Source organism: Schistocerca serialis, chromosome 11 (assembly GCF_023864345.2).
Source record: "Schistocerca serialis cubense isolate TAMUIC-IGC-003099 chromosome 11, iqSchSeri2.2, whole genome shotgun sequence".
Lineage (NCBI taxonomy): Eukaryota > Metazoa > Arthropoda > Insecta > Orthoptera > Acrididae > Schistocerca > Schistocerca serialis.
Window position 1 is genome coordinate 102,660,628 of NC_064648.1, and position 17,307 is coordinate 102,677,934.

Below are 17,307 nucleotides of genomic sequence, written 5' to 3' on the forward strand. Positions count from 1 at the left end.
TCTTATTCTCAGGATTAATTAGAAAATAACTACGGTAGTTTTTCGCTATCTTTTGTAGCTGCAAGTATCGAACTGCTGTAAGGTGACACTGATGGTTCAATTATTCTCCAGTCTAGCATCTTACGTACCTCTAGTTTCACTGCCTGTTCCTCCGACCACAGAACAGAGTAATTAGCATTACAAAATGTTTTGTGTGGTATCGCATCAATGTTACACGTATAACCTCTGATGACCCCTGGTCTCGCTGAGAATACCTCTATGTGTTGCTTCAATAGCTGAGATAATTGTAATGGTTGCTCTCGTGTCAGATATGTGGATTCCTCTACTTTATCTGTTATTGACTGACAGGACTCTGAGGTGCTAACATTCTCCACCATCCAGAATGAGATTTTCACTCTGCAGCGGAGTGTGCGCTGACACGAAACTTCCTGGCAGATTAAGACTGTGTGCCGGACCGAGACTCGAACTCGGGACCTTTGCCTTTCGCGGGCACGTGCTCTACCGACTGAGCTACCCGAGCACGACTCCTTTCTTTCAGGAGTGCTAGTTCTGCAAGGTTCGCAGGAGAGCTTCCGTTAAGTTTGGAAGGTAGGAGACGAGGTACTGGCAGAAGTAAAGCTGTGAGGACGGGGCGTGAGTCGTGCTCGGGTAGCTCAGTTGGTAGAGCACTTGTCCGCGAAAGGCAAAGGTCCCGAGTTCGAGTCTCGGTCCGGCACAGTGTTACTCTGCCAGGAAGTTCAATTCTCCACCATGATGACTATAACCTAGCCCCCCGAAACACTGCTGTATCTGTAGTATTTTTGGCAGGTTACACTTCACTTTAACATTCTGACGATACTTGCCATGTATAGCTTTAGTGCGCAGTAATTCCAGTTTCGCTCTTACTCCTCCATTCTCTAAACTACAGATCCCTTAGGGAGGTCCATATAGGCATTCATTTCTCTCAGAAACTCCCAACTCAGAATACAGGCGACTATCTACCCCTTTACGACTAGGAACGTGCAATTGGATGCTCCATTTCCCATAAATACGTCCATCTGTACCTGGCTCTGCACTACCTGTCCTCAGGCACCAATGGCACTTGACACTTTGCAATTCCGAACTGGGAACACTGGCACTTTATGCAGTTGGCACAATTTCCTATAGAAATCATAACTCATCACATTAACTGTAAGCCGGCCGTGTTTGGCAGAGTGGTTCTAGGAGCTTCAGTCTGGAACCGCACGACTTCTACGGTTGCAGGTTTGAATCCTGCCTCAGGTGTGGATGTTTGTGATGTCCTTAGGTTAGTCAGGTTTAAGTAGTACTAAGACTGATGACCTCAGAAGTCAAGTCCCATAGTGCTCAGAGCCATTTGAACCATTAACTGTGTAGCTCCTGTATCAGTCACGATATTGACAGGTAATGGAAATGCCGTGTGGCTAGGGCCTCCTGTCGGGTTGACCATTCGCCTGGTGCGAGTCTTTCGAGTTGATGCCACTTCAGCAACTTGCGTGTCGATGGGGATGAAATGACAGTGATAAGGACAATACAATATCCAGTCCCTGAGCCGAGAAAATCGCCGACCCAGTCGAGAATCGAACCTGGGCCGTTGGGTATGACATTCCGTCATGCTGACCACTCGGCTACCAGGGGCGGACATATTGACAGGTATACTAAGAACTTTAGCCTGAACCACAGCCTGTATCAACTCATTATCTCCTTATTTATATCTCTTATTCTCAGATAAAGGTTCCTTCTTCATTCCGACACCATCGTTAGATCTTAACACATTTACTACATCGTGTTTCTCCTTACTCTTTTGAGCTCGCCCTCGGTCCCATGGCCGACTACGGAGAGCTAATTGCAGCCGTCTGTAGTTTGTCGAATCGGTTGATGTAGGACAATTGTCATTTGTCACATCAACTATTCTCACACTTTGATTCTGAGTCTGCCAAGCCGGGTTGTTTGAAGTACCTGCTTGACCATGTTTGTTCCTATTATTGCTATTGCTATTGTTAGATTATATTCCTGTATTATTCTGATTATGCTGTCTCGGATACCAGGACATTGCAAACATATTCTTCCTCTGTGGCCGGGCGTCTGGCATTGACTGTCGATTTCCTCATATCTTCATTTTCTCCTGTATTGAGGTGAACCGTTTCCCCGAGCCTGTCTATTGTTATTACCTTTGTCATCATTCAGATGACCGTTAAATGAATAATTTCCGTTCATAGGTTTACCATTGTTTTTTCTCCCATTAGAACAGTTCCCACAATTATTCCAAGCATTTTGTCTATTATTGTTCTTTTCCTTATAAAGGATGTCTACGACCCAGGACAACCGGGAGATCTAGGAATAACCCGGGAAATGTTTCATCTGGGAGAAAACCGGGAAAACCCCGGAATTTTTTAGAATTCCGGGAATTTTTTAGAATTCCGGGAATTTTTTATAATTCTGGCAATTTTTTAGAATTCCGGCAATTTTTTAGAATTCCGGGAATTTTTTAGAATTTCGGGAATTTTTTAGAATTTCGGGAATTTTTTAGAATTTCGGGAATTTTTTATAATTCTGGCAATTTTTTAGAATTCCGGCAATTTTTTAGAATTCCGGAAATTTTTTAGAATTTCGGGAATTTTTTAGGATTACGGGAATTTTTTAGAATTACGGGAATTTTTTAGAATTACGGGAATTTTTTAGAATTACGAGAATTTTTCGTTGATTAAGTTTTCAGTTAATTTTTTGTAATTTTGACTGGTAAGAACCGATACTCTAAGTAAAGGATATTACTGTATACCACTGCTGCAGAATAATACTGCAGCGTTAAAACATGAACGAGAGAAAAAAAAAACGAAAATAAAACTGAAGTTGCAAAGGAAATGCGCCATATAAAATAACAAAGTGCTCGTACAAGCGTCTGCCAACAGCAGAATGTGTCAAAGGCTTTTTAGCACCTTTTCCCGCCTCTGGCTACAGAAATGTGGCTGTTGGCGGTGTAAGCAGCAGTAGCAGCAACCAGCCACAAGGGGTACCCGGAAAAATTTTACTGGCGCGCCCAAGCTCAGATTCACACGTGAGCATCTGGCCCGGATCTAGTGGGGGGTGAGGGCAAACCGGGGTATCTGAACCGGGTGGCAATTTCGGGGGGGGGGGGGGACAAATTCATATTCTTGAGGAAAAAATTCCTTTTTCACAAAGCACCTAGCATCCAGCGCACGTTGGTCTATCGATTGTTCATATGATTTTAAAACGCACCCCTGCTGGTTTTTGAACACATTCTAAGCTGATTTATGAATGAATTATAAGTTGATTTTTGAATGCGTGCATATTGTACGTGATGCCTCTGCCAGGGGAATCGTCGTCACATCTAGAAACAAACTTTCCTGCAGACAAACCGGGACGGGGCCTTACGAGCTGAGCGGAATAAAACCGAACCGGAGAATGCCAACTGCTGCTTGTTTACGTGGTTGATTCGGTTTGCGATTGTTCAATCAGAGATCAATATAAACGCGATGCTTATTATACTAAGAAAACTTGTTGGGATAATGGTAATCGCGTAAATTACGTCAGCACGGGAAAGCCTAATCGTAAATGCAGACATGATAGATATCTGGAAAAAGACCCTGATAGGACACAACGGTGGGTAGATTATCCGCAAGGTAATGCCCCAGCACCACAAGGACCGATACCACTCAGGGGGGCGCAGAAAGCAACGTGTTTTCTCAGTTGTGCGCATGACGTCACGGTGGAAGCAGCTGTGACAAACAGTACACAGTTCGAATTGTGTGTGATTGTTTTTCTTGTGTTGTTTTGTGTTTGAAGGAGTATTTTGATTGAGTTCTTTCTTCTGAGGTACTCAGTCAACAGCGGAAACATTCGGAATTCGGGAGTGTTCACGGTTTTTGCTGTAATTGATATTTGATTCGGAACTGAAATAGTTAGCGATAGTGGACAGCGGAATCAACATTGTGTTCGCCAGCTCTATAGTTTATGGTTCGTCCTGTGAAATTCTTATTGGAGAATCTACAAGTGAGTGAGAAAATTAATTTTTACAATGCCAGGCTGTGCTGTAAAGGCCTGTTTTTCCTACAACTGGATCACAAAGGGAACTGACGTAATGTATCACAGTTTCCCGCGTAATGAAACATTACAAAAACTATGGTTGTCGAAATGTTGTAGGAAAGACAGTGTAAATGTTGCGCATGCAAGAATATGTTCTCGCCATTTCGCAGAAACAGATTACTTAAGGGATTTACGGTCTGATTTGCTTAATTTGCCCCGAAAAAGAATGCTCCAGCCAGATGCAGTTCCTTCGTGCAATTTGCCGTGCAGTAGTGCGACTGTCAATGTGTCACCCGCAACAGAAGACAGAACCAAACGGTATAAGAAACGAGAAATACATAAGAAATCTCTGGAAACTCTGGAAAAGCTGTCACCAAATAAGAAACATCATAATAAGAGCACATGTACAGATGACAGTTTTTTTTCAGACACAGATAAAGTTACTTTGATGAATACTATAGCGGCTTTAGAAAGAAGGAATGCTGTTCTTACAAACAAGTGTGTGCAACTTCGAGCTCGTAAGTAAATTCATTTCAATGCGATTAAATCAATAGTTTCTGATTTATTTGAGTCGAGGTTTCGAATTTCAAGTGTGTGTCAGTGTGGTTGTGATCTGACATTTTACCGATGTGTGAGGCATAAGCTGCGAAAGAATATAACTCATCAGTTTTAACTGTAATATTTTAGCAGCAGAAAAGCAGTTTAGACATCTCATTTCTGGTACAAACAAAAACTTCCGCCAAAAACTTGACGTAAACGCGCATGCCGTGTCGTCTGCTTGTGAGCGCTTGCTTCCACGCTGCCACTGGGCCAACCAATGGCAGAGCAGAGCGCTTACTGCCCAACCTTATTATTTAGTAACCTTGGATACCACTGAATGACAAACCAATAACGAACTCTGAACACAATATTCGTATAGTGGAGATTCATGAACCACCGATGAAGACATCCAGCGAAATGTTAAAACTAAAAATGGTGTCCAAAAGCCTTCCTAGGATGACCAGGGATGAAAAGGAGGGCAGTCATCATTTTTCGGTAGATGTATTGAGATATAATGATGATTTCGACTTAAGGGAAGAGTTGAGTGAAGATGTGCCGAATATTTCTAATAAAGGCCGTGCAAGCAGTAGTAAATGGTATCGATATTGAGATCTTGATCGACACAGCCGCAAAGATTAGCGTAATGTCGCAAGATTGTTTTAAGTCCCATACTGCTCAGTGCCATTTGAACCATTTTGAACCTTCCTGATTGTTTCGAAAATGGCCGTACCCTGTGTTTGGGGGGTCTTGATTTTTTGTGTAGAGCCGGAGCGGTAATTAATTTGTTAGAAGGGACGTGTACTTTGAACCCTGGAAGCGAGATTATGACAATTCCTATGATGAAGGGGCAACTAGTCCCAGAGCGATGTTGTATAAAGCTCATGGTTAGCTATATTGGTGTTAAGTGCGATTCAGCAAATGAAATTTATTTTATCGAATCTTCTGAAGAAGAGAGAGATCAAGACACAATACGAGACAAAATCTTTGACTCCGAATATCTGACGTCAGATCAGAGGGAAGACTTACTATGTTTGCTAACTAATTATGCAACAGTATTTAGTAGACGTCCAGGAATCATCAAAAAGTTCGAGTTTGATTTTCAAACCCATCCTCATGAAGCCTTTTGTCGCACTTCGTACTCTATTCCGTGGTCTAAGAGAGAGGCAATGAAAAAAGAAAACACTAAGATGTTAGAGTGGGGTACAATAGATAATAGAACCCTCTAATTCTCAATATTCAAGCCCTCTCTTGGTTGTCAAAATCGAATGGTGATGTAAGACTAGTTTTTGACGCTAGGGAAATTAACAAAATTTTATTCCAGTACAAACGAGACCCGAGAATGTGGAAGAACTTATTCACAAGTTTAATGGTGCCCACTTTTTGACATATCTGGATATGGGGAGTTCCTACTGGCAGACGAGAATATCACCTGAATCACGGAAGTAAACTGCTTTTATCATTCTTGAGAGAAGCTATCAATTCACGGTTATACCATTCGGCTTAAACATCAGCGGAGGACTGTTTATTTCCGCATTAGATACCGTACTAGGACGAGATCTCCTCGGCAAAATTACTTTGTATGTAGACGACCTTTTGATCGCGACTACGACGAGGGTGGAGCATCTCGATTTGTTAGAGGAAGTGTTAATTAAATTCTCAGAGTATGGAGTGACACTGAATCTGACGAAGTCAAAATTCGCCAAGAATCAAATAAAGTTTCTCGGACACATTATTACGCCGAACGGAATTATGCCCGACCCTAAGAAGATGAATGTTATAAAAAAAATTGCCCGTATCCTCGGAGTAAAAAAGAGCCTCCTGACGTGCGGTTGCCTCTCTCGAACTAAAAGATCCTTTGACCGTCGTGTGTGGAATGTATGTGTGTATGCCAGCCTCGAGTATTTCAACCACGGTGCGCACTTGCGATTTATTAGTCATTTGCATATCGTTTACATCAATTCATACAACGTTGACTTTATGTTATCGAGTTTGGGTTCGAATGAAGCGTCTTGATGTGCGGAATATGATTGTGAGGGCGGAATATGTAAGCAATGAAGGTCAGGAGACCGCAACATCTTACAACTTAAGCTGCCTTGATCCAATGTTTTCAGTATGTGATGTGTGAAACGTGAGAGTTGGTTTCCATATGCTCAATGTTTTTGGAATCCATGCTGGTGGGCATGGAGGTCATACTGTTAATTATGTTCTAGAAGTCTATGACACAGAGATGTCAAAGATATTGGACTGTTGTTTTGTGCATCATTTCCACTATCCTTCTTGTAGATGGGTTTTACCTGTGTTTTCTTCCAACTACTATCTTGATTGTTTCTAGGTGGTAGGTAAAACCATTTGTTGGAGAGAGAAGATACCCAGAGCTATGTCTATTTTCCAATGAAGTTATGAGTATATTTCATTGTTGCTCTTAGGGTTTCGTTACCGTTTAGCAAACACAAGAGCGTCATGGAGTGCTCAGCCAACTACAGTGGCAGATGCTGCAAGAAACGTTCTGCCTGACTGCATCAGGTGTGGTTTACTGTTAAAATTCTGAGAGTGTACATTCTGAGAAGAGCGAACCAATATATTGCGTCCTCCTGCCTGTATCTTGTTATAGGGCCATAAAGGAAAATTGGGTGAGATTCGACCTCATATGAAGGCTTCGCAATCGTCATTCATTTCATGAAGCATTTGCGCTCTAAATGGGCGGGGGGGGGGGGGGGGGTGTAAGATGGCTTTAGGAGTGCATGCGTACATGCAGAGGTATGATCACTCACATACAGTGAACATTTCTTGGAAATAAAATGAATCAGCTACAGGTAGCATTAAAAGTTACATTATGAATTAAAAAATAATGTACCGTAAACAGATCTTAGGAAAAAAAAAACACCCACAAGGGAAAACTGCAATACACGGTTCGAATACACATTCTTTTCAAAAGGAAATGAAAAGATTTTGACAAGAAGAAAAGATATACATACATAGAAAAGAAAAATCAAAAGTTGTGCAAGAGCTCTACTGCTCAAGTGAAGACCTTAATAGACAGTACAAATTTTAAAAAAAGAGTCTGTCATAGAGGAATATAAATCAGTAAATTCAGCTACATACCTCAAGTGGAGACTCTGACACCAGAATGTGATTACTCATATATGTATCTTGAGTAAATTGAAGCAGTTATAACAAAAAGAAATTTAACTATTTACTGGAAAGAAAATGAACCAAGCATTAAAGTAGAAAAGCACTACAGGTGTAGTGGTGACCATGATAAACAATGTGAATTAAAGAACTGAAAAAAATGTATTGCAAAGAAGAACAGGACTCAAATTATTTAAATGTTATTACCCTCTCCTAAACAGAAGAGACACTATTTTGTTTCTCATACACAGCAGTAATTCAGATTATAATTTCTCTAGAAGCCAATGAAAATAAGACAAATTGTACTGCAAAGAAATGCAAATGCCCACCATGAAGTGACATGATGGCAACCTTTGTGTTAAAATAATCTACTTGGACCCTGTGTAAAAACATTTCACAAAGTACAGCAAGCAGACAGAATTATACACAAAGGGATTAAATGTTACTGTATAAAAGTGAGGGGAAAGTAAGCTGAAATCCATACGCAAAATAGAACTAAAAATGTAAGGTGAAGTTACATTTTCAGATTAGGAACACCACTGGGGTGTACATTGCACAGACTCAGCTGTGGCTCTGAGAACTATGGGACTTAACATCTATGGTCATCAGTCCCCTAGAGCTTAGAACAACTTAAACCTAACTAACCTAAGGACATCACACAACACCCAGTCATCACGAGGCAGAGAAAATCCCTGACCCCACCGGGAATCGAACCCGGGCGTGGGAAGCGAGAACGCTACCGCACGACCATGAGCTGCGAACGACTCATCTGTGAAGACTGTGACAAGCAACATGCTGGCCAGGCAGGAAGGAATTTTGCACTTCCCTTTCAGAAACGTACCTATAAATATAACAAGAGTTTGCACTTGGAGGCTGAGGCATGTACAGAGAATGACATCCAAAACAACCTACAGTCCTATTCACCGAGAGCTGGGATGAGACATAAACAGTGTCACGTGAGCGACTATGCTCGGTTCCAGAGAAAGCATTCGGTGTTCACGTGATACGTAGCGGTGTGGAAAATCCTTGGCGCACGCTTTGCGGCTGGCTGCCGGGCTTCACAGTGGACCGTGAGAAACTTGGGCAACAATGTACGAAATAAATTTAACAATAACGTTAAAATAATGTTAAACTGAGTTCATTCTGTCGAAGCAGATTTATTTTCATTCAGGTTGTTAACAAAACGCTCCATTCAAACACAATTAATTGTTAATTTTAATAAAAATACCAGTAATAATAACAATGATAAAGGACGAAACAAGGTTCATTCTGTCGAAATTCAACTGTTTTCATTGAGGTTTATAACAAACCGCTCCTCTCTCTCCTCTATAATGCAGTCTAATTTCCACATTTGAGTTTCCACTCATAAAGGACAAACTGTTGCACCCATCGCATTTGGACGAACTACAAAATTAAATTCAAATCTTTCTGAAACTTTTCTCGCTTACACCCACACAAAAAAATTTAAAGGGGAAAAGTTTGTCGCGTACTATACAGGGTGATTCAAAAAGAATACCACAACTTTAAAAATGTGTATTTAATGAAAGAAACATAATATAATCTTCTGTTACACTTCATTACAAAGAGTATTTAAAAAGCTTTTTTTTTCACTCAAAAACAAGTTCAGAGATGTTCAATATGGCCCCCTCCAGACACTCAAGCAATATCAACCCGATGCTCCAACTCGTTCCACACTCTCTGTAGCATATCAGGCGTAACAGTTTGGATAGCTGCTGTTATTTCTCGTTTCAAATCATCAATGGTGGCTGCGAGACGTGGCCGAAACACCATATCCTTAACATACCCCCATAAGAAAAAATCGCAGGGGTTAAGGTCAGGGCTTCTTGGAGGCCAGTGATGAAGTGCTCTGTCACGGGCTGCCTGGCGGCCGATCCATCGCCTCGGGTAGTTGACGCTCAGGTAGTTACGGACAGATAAGTGCCAATGTGGTGGCGCTCCATCCTGCTGAAATATGAATTGTTGTGCTTCTTGTTCGAGCTGAGGGAACAGCCAATTCTCTAACATCTCCAGATACTGTAGTCCAGTTACAGTAGCACCTTCGTTCTCGGCCGTCCAGAACTTTTCCCTTTGCACAAACACCCATTCTCTGTAAACTGTTTATACCAACGTTTAATACACCACCTATCAGGAGGTAACTGGACACTCAGATGTTTAGGAAGGGTGGTAGGGACAGAGCATCGAGTGACATTATACTGAATGCACTATCCGAAAATTACCTCAAGCAATTAAACAGAGAACCGACACGTGGAGATAACATCTTGGACCTACTGATAACAAACAGACCCGAACTTTTCGACTCTGTATGTACAGAACAGGGAATCAGTGATCATAAGGCCGTTGCAGCATCCCTGAATATGGAAGTTAATAGGAATATAAAAAAAGGGAGGAATGTTTATCTGTTTAGCAAGAGTAATAGAAGGCAGATTTCAGACTACCTAACAGATCAAAACGAAAATTTCTGTTCCGACACTGACAATGTTGAGTGTTTATGGAAAAAGTTCAAGGCAATCGTAAAATGCGTTTTAGACAGGTACGTGCCGAGTAAAACTGTGAGGGACGGGAAAAACCCACCGTGGTACAACAACAAAGTTAGGAAACTACTGCGAAAGCAAAGAGAGCTCCACTCCAAGTTTAAACGCAGCTAAAACCTCTCAGACAAACAGAAGCTAAAAGATGTCAAAGTTAGCGTAAGGAGGGCTATGCGTGAAGCGTTCAGTGAATTCGAAAGTAAAATTCTATGTACCGACTTGACAGGAAATGCTAGGAAGTTCTGGTCTTACGTTAAATCAGTAAGTGGCTCGAAACAGCATATCCAGACACTACGGGATGATGATGGCATTGAAACAGAGGATGACACGCGTAAAGCTGAAATACTAAACACCTTGTTCCAAAGCTGTTTCACAGAGGAAGACCGCACTGCAGTTCCTTCTCTAAATCCTTGCACAAACAAAAAATGGCTGACATCGAAATAAGTGTCCAAGGAATAGAAAAGCAACTGGAATCACTCAATAGAGGAAAGTCCACTGGACCTGACGGGATACCAATTCGATTCTACACAGAGTACGCGAAAGAACTTGCCCCCCTTCTAACAGCCGTGTACCGCAAGTCTCTAGAGGAACGGAGGGTTCCAAACGATTGGAAAAGAGCACAGATAGTCCCAGTCTTCAAGAGGGGTCGTCGAGCAGATGCGCAAAACTATAGACCTATATCTCTGACGTCGATCTGTTGTAGAATTTTAGAACATGTTTTTTGCTCGAGTATCATGTCGTTTTTGAAACCCAGAATCTACTATGTAGGAATCAACATGGATCCCGGAAACAGCGATCGTGTGAGACCCAACTCGCTTTATTTGTTCATGAGACCCAGAAAATATTAGATACAGGCTCCCAGGTAGATGCTATTTTTCTTGACTTCCGGAAGGCGTTCGATACAGTTCCGCACTGTCGCCTGATAAACAAAGTAAGAGCCTACGGAATATCAGACCAGCTGTGTGGCTGGATTGAAGAGTTTTTAGCAAACAGAACACACCATGTTGTTATCAATGAAGAGACGTCTACAGACGTTAAAGTAACCTCTGGCGTGCCACAGGGGAGTGTTATGGGACCATTGCTTTTCGCAATATATATAAATGACCTAGTAGATAGTGTCGGAAGTTCCATGCGGTTTTTCGCGGATGATGCTGTAGTATACAGAGAAGTTGCAGCATTAGAAAATTGTAGCGAAATGCAGGAAGATCTGCAGCGGATAGGCACTTGGTGCAGGGAGTGGCAACTGACCCTTAACATAGACAAATGTAATGTATTGCGAATACATAGAAAGAAGGATCCTTTATTGTATGATTATATGATAGCGGAACAAACACTGGTAGCAGTTACTTCTGTAAAATATCTGGGAGTATGCGTGCGGAATGATTTGAAGTGGAATGATCATATAAAATTCATTGTTGGTAAGGCGGGTGCCAGGTTGAGATTCATTGGGGGAGTCCTCAGAAAATGAAGTCCATCAACAAAAGAGGTGGCTTACAAAACACTCGTTCGACCTATACTTGAGTATTGCTCATCAGTGTGGGATCCGTACCAGGTCGGGTTGACAGAGGAGATAGAGAAGATCCAAGGAAGAGCGGCGCGTTTCGCCACAGGGTTATTTGGTAACCGTGACAGCGTTACGGAGATGTTTAATAAACTCAAGTGGCAGACTCTGCAAGAGAGGCGCTCTGCATCGCGGTGTAGCTTGCTCGCCAGGTTTCGAGAGGGTGCGTTTCTGGATGAGGTATCGAATATATTGCTTCCCCCTACTTATACCTCCCGAGGAGATCACGAATGTAAAATTAGAGAGATTAGAGCGCGCACGGAGGCTTTCAGAAAGTCGTTCTTCCCGCGAACCATACGCGACTGGAACAGGAAAGGGAGATAATGACAGTGGCACATAAAGTGCCCTCCGCCACACACCGTTGGGTGGCTTGCGGAGTATAAATGTAGATGTAGATGTAGGTTTAACACCATACTTCGTTCGAAATGCACGCTGAACAACTGTCGTCGATTCACTTCTGCCGTACTCAATAACACAAAAAGCTTTCTGTTGAGTGGTCGCCATCTTAGCATCAACTGACGCTGACGCCTAGTCAACAGCGCCTCAAGCGAACAAATGTACAACTAAATGAAACTTTATAGCTCCCTTAATTCGCCGACAGATAGTGCTTAGCTCTGCCTTCTGTCGTTGCAGAGTTTTAAATTCCTAAAGTTGTGGTATTCTTTTTGAATCACCCTGTATTTTGGATGATGATTTCGTAAACGTTCTGCATCAGACGTGAGATTTTAATTTATTACTTCACTATTACTGACTCTATTGCGCAGCAAATTTGCGGACGTCATCAACATATAGTACTGAAGGCAATTATAAAAATATTTTGCTGTGTGACACACAGTTTAGGACATATGGCGTGATGAATATAGAGTAACGCGAAAAAACAACTTTTCCTGAAAGCTTAAATATTTCTCTTCTTCAGTGACAATAAATTTTAATGTAATGTAAAAAAAATGTGTCGGAAGGTAGTTCTCGGATCATTTTATCATGTTCAGGTGCCAAATTATAAAAAACACGACATTCATTTTTTAAATTCCTGACACCCCTGCCTTGTACACCCCTCGACGGCAGCGCAGTGGTCACGTGCCTTGCCGTGTTTACAGTACGTCTCTTGTTTCGGTGAATGGAGTATAGAAATACTTCACACAGCACTGAAAGGCTGTTTGTTGGAGCTACTAGAGGAATATGTAAGCGCAGAAATACACAGCCACATACACTTAATGCACGCAACAAACTTTAATGATAATTTACTGTGGTATATATTCAGAAACTTATTTTTGTGAGTTGACTCGCCGCCTGACGCTAGGACCGATTGCTTTAGCTGTATAGAACAGCAATGCAGTGTGAAATTCTGGCAGTTTCACAAGTAAACGACTTTGAAGACCAAAGCACGATGCCATCGGTCTTCAGGTACAGCGTTTGCCAACAGCTAATGTGACTATTAATGTTTAACAATTATATACAACTTTTAATAAAAGATATTCCTTATCATTTTTTTTATATGGCGAAACCTTATAGTTTAATGCATAACGTTACCCACTTGCTGTACATTTTGCCAGATGTTTTTATTATCAGAATTTCAGTATTGATACTGCATATATATGGTCTAAGTACAACAAATATTTTAACATATGACATAGCTCTTACCCCATGAACCATGGACCTTGCCGTTGGTGGGGAGGCTTGCGTGCCTCAGCGATACAGATGGCCATACCGTAGGTGCAACCACAACGGAGGGGTATCTGTTGAGAGGCCAGACAAACATGTGGTTCCTGAAGAGGGGCACCAGCCTTTTCAGTAGTTGCAGGGGCAACAGTCTGGATGAGTGACTGATCTGGCCTTGTAACATTAACCAAAACGGCCTTGCTGTGCTGGTACTGCGAACGGCTGAAAGCAAGGGGAAACTACAGCCGTAATTTTTCCCGAGGACATGCAGCTTTACTGTATGATTAAATGATGACGGCGTCCTCTTGGGTAAAATATTCCGGAGGTAAAATAGCCCCCCATTCGGATCTCCGGGTGGGGACTACTCAAGAGGACGTCGTTATCAGGAGAAAGAAAACTGGCATTCTACGGATCGGAGCATGGAATGTCAGATCCCTTAATCGGGCAGGTAGGTTAGAAAATTTAAAAAGGGAAATGGATAGGTTAAAGTTAGATATAGTGCGAATTAGTGAAGTTCGGTGGCAGGAGGAACAAGACTTTTGGTCAGGTGATTACAGGGTTATAAATACAAAATCAAATAGGGGTAATGCAGGAGTAGGTTTAATAATGAATACAAAAATAGGAGTGCAGGTTAGCTACTACAAACAGCATAGTGAACGCATTATTGTGGCCAAGATAGACACAAAGCCCATGCCTACTACAGTAGTACAAGTTTATATGCCAACTAGCTCTGCAGATGATGAAGAAATTGATGAAATGTATGACGAGATAAAAGAAATTATTCAGGTAGTGAAGGGAGACGAAAATTTAATAGTCATGGGTGACTGGAATTCGTCAGTAGGAAAAGGGAGAGAAGGAAACATAGTAGGTGAATATGGATTGGGGGGAAGAAATGAAAGAGGAAGCCGCCTTGTAGAATTTTGCACAGAGCATAACTTAATCATAGCTAACACTTGGTTCAAGAATCATGAAAGAAGGTTGTATACCTGGAATAATCCTGGAGATACTAAAAGGTATCAGATAGAATACATAATGGTAAGACAGAGATTTAGGAACCAGGTTTTAAATTGTAAGACATTTCCAGGGGCAGATGTGGATTCTGACCACAATCTATTGGTTATGAACTGCAGATTGAAACTGAAGAAACTGCAAAAAGGCGGGAATTTAAGGAGATGGGACCTGGATAAATTGAAAGAACCAGAGGTTGTAGAGAGTTTCAGGGAGAGCATAAGGGAACAATTGACATGAATGGGGGAAAGAAATACAGTAGAAGAAGAATGGGTAGCTTTGAGGGATGAAGTAGTGAAGGCAGCAGAGGATCAAGTAGGTAAAAAGACGAGGGCTAATAGAAATCCTTGGGTAACAGAAGTATTATTGAATTTAATTGATGAAAGGAGAAAATATAAAAATGCAGTAAATAAAGCAGGCAAAAAGGAATACAAACGTCTCAAAAATGAGATCAACAGGAAGTGCATAATGGCTAAGCAGGGATGGCTAGAGGACAAATGTAAGGATGTAGAGGCTTGTCTCACTAGGGGTAAGATATATATTGCCTACAGGAAAATTAAAGAGACCTTTGGAGAGAAGAGAACCACTTGTATGAATATCAAGAGCTCAGATGGCAACCCAGTTCTAAGCAAAGAAGGGAAGGCAGAAAGGTGGAAGGAGTATATAGAGGGTTTATACAAAGGCGATGTACTTGAGGACAATATTATGGAAATGGAAGAGGATGTAGACGAAGATGAAATGGGAGATAAGATACTGCGTGTAGAGTTTGACAGAGCACTGAAAGACCTGAGTCGAAACAAGGCCCCGGGAGTAGACAACATCCCATTAGAACTACTAATGGCCTTGGGAGAGCCAGTCATGACAAAACTCTACCATCTGGTGAGCAAGATGTATGAGACAGGCGAAATACCCTCAGCCTTCAAGAAGAATATAATAATTCCAATCCCAAAGAAAGCAGGTGTTGACAGATGTGAAAATTACCGAACTATCAGTTTAATAAGTCACGGCTACTAAATACTAACGCGAATTCAATACAGAAGAATGGAAAAACTGGGGGAAGCGGACCTCGGGGAAGATCAGTTTGGATTCCGTAAAAATGTTGGAACACGCGATGCAATACTAACCTTACGACTTATCTTAGAAGAAAGATTAAGAAAAGGCAAACCTACATTTCTAGCATTTGTAGACTTAGAGAAAGCTTTTGACAACGTTAACTGGAATACTCTCTTTCAAATTCTGAAGGTGGCAGGGGTAAAACACAGGGAGCGAAAGGCTATTTGCAATTTGTACAGAAACCAGATGGCAGTTATAAGAGTCGAGGGGCGTGAAAGGGAAGCAGTGGTTGGGAAAGGAGTGAGACAGGATTGTAGCCTCTCCCCGATGTTATTCAATCTGTATATTGAGCAAGCAGTAAAGGAAACAAAAGAAAAATTCGGAGAAGAAGTAAAAACTTTGAGGTTCGCCGATGACATTGTAATTCTGTCAGAGACAGCAAAGGACTTGGAAGAGCAGTTGAACGGAATGGACAGTGTCTTGAAAGGAGGATATAAGATGAACATCAACAAAAGCAAAACGAGGATAATGGAATGTAGTCAAATTAAATCGGGTGATGCTGAGGGGATTAGATTAGGAAATGAGACACTTAAAGTAGTAAAGGAGTTTTGCTGTTTAGGGAGTAAAATAACTGATGATGGTCGAAGTAGAGAGGATATAAAATGTAGACTGGCAATGGCAAGGAAATCGTTTCTGAAGAAGAGAAATTTGTTAACATCGAGTATAGATTTAAGTGTCAGGAAGTCATTTCTGAAAGTACTTGTATGAGTGTAGCCATGTATGGAAGTGAAACGTGGACGATAAATAGTTTAGACAAGAAGAGAATAGAAGCTTTCGAAATGTGGTGCTACAGAAGAATGCTGAAGATTAGATGGGTAGATCACATAACTAATGAGGAAGTATTGAATAGGATTGGGGAGAAGAGAAGTTTGTGGCACAACTTGACCAGAAGAAGGGATCGGTTGGTAGGACATGTTCTGAGGCATCAAGGGATCACCAATTTAGTATTGGAGGGCAGCATGGAGGGTAAAAATCGTAGAGGGAGACCAAGAGATGAATACACTAAGCAGATTCAGAAGGATGTAGGTTGCAGTAGGTACTGGGAGATGAAAAAGCTTGCACAGGATAGAGTAGCATGGAGAGCTGCATCAAACCAGTCTCAGGACTGAAGACCACAACAACAACAACAACCTAAGAATGGCAGCTGTTTTCTTTTTAAAACATGTGTCTGCTATCAGTCATGCAGCGCTTTTGTATGCCATGTGAAGAGAAGGTTAGTGGATCCCTCTTGCATTTTTTGTAGTCTATGTACAATATGTATACATAGTATGCATCAAAATACTCATCAGGTACTTGTCCCCTTTCTGATACAGGTTTCTGAATTTATCTTTTTTAAGTTTTATAACGAAAAGTGCGTTAAATATGATGCAGCCATGATCAGACTACATTTTGGGTCCATCTCTTAAAACATTTACACTATGTGATCAGAAGTATTCGGACACCCCCAAAACCATACGCTTTTCATATTAGGTACATGGTGCTGCCACCTACCGCCAGGTACTCCGTATCAGCGACCTCAATAGTCGTTAGACATCGTGAGAGAGCAGAATGGGGCGCTCTGAGGAACTCACGGACTTTGAACGTGGTCAGGTGACTGGGTGTCACTTGTGTCATACATCTGTACGCCAGATTTCCACATCTCCATAAGTCCGTGAGACGAGTGATTGGTAGTGACAGTTCCGGCGGGCAGACGGCGCTGTTGCCGAA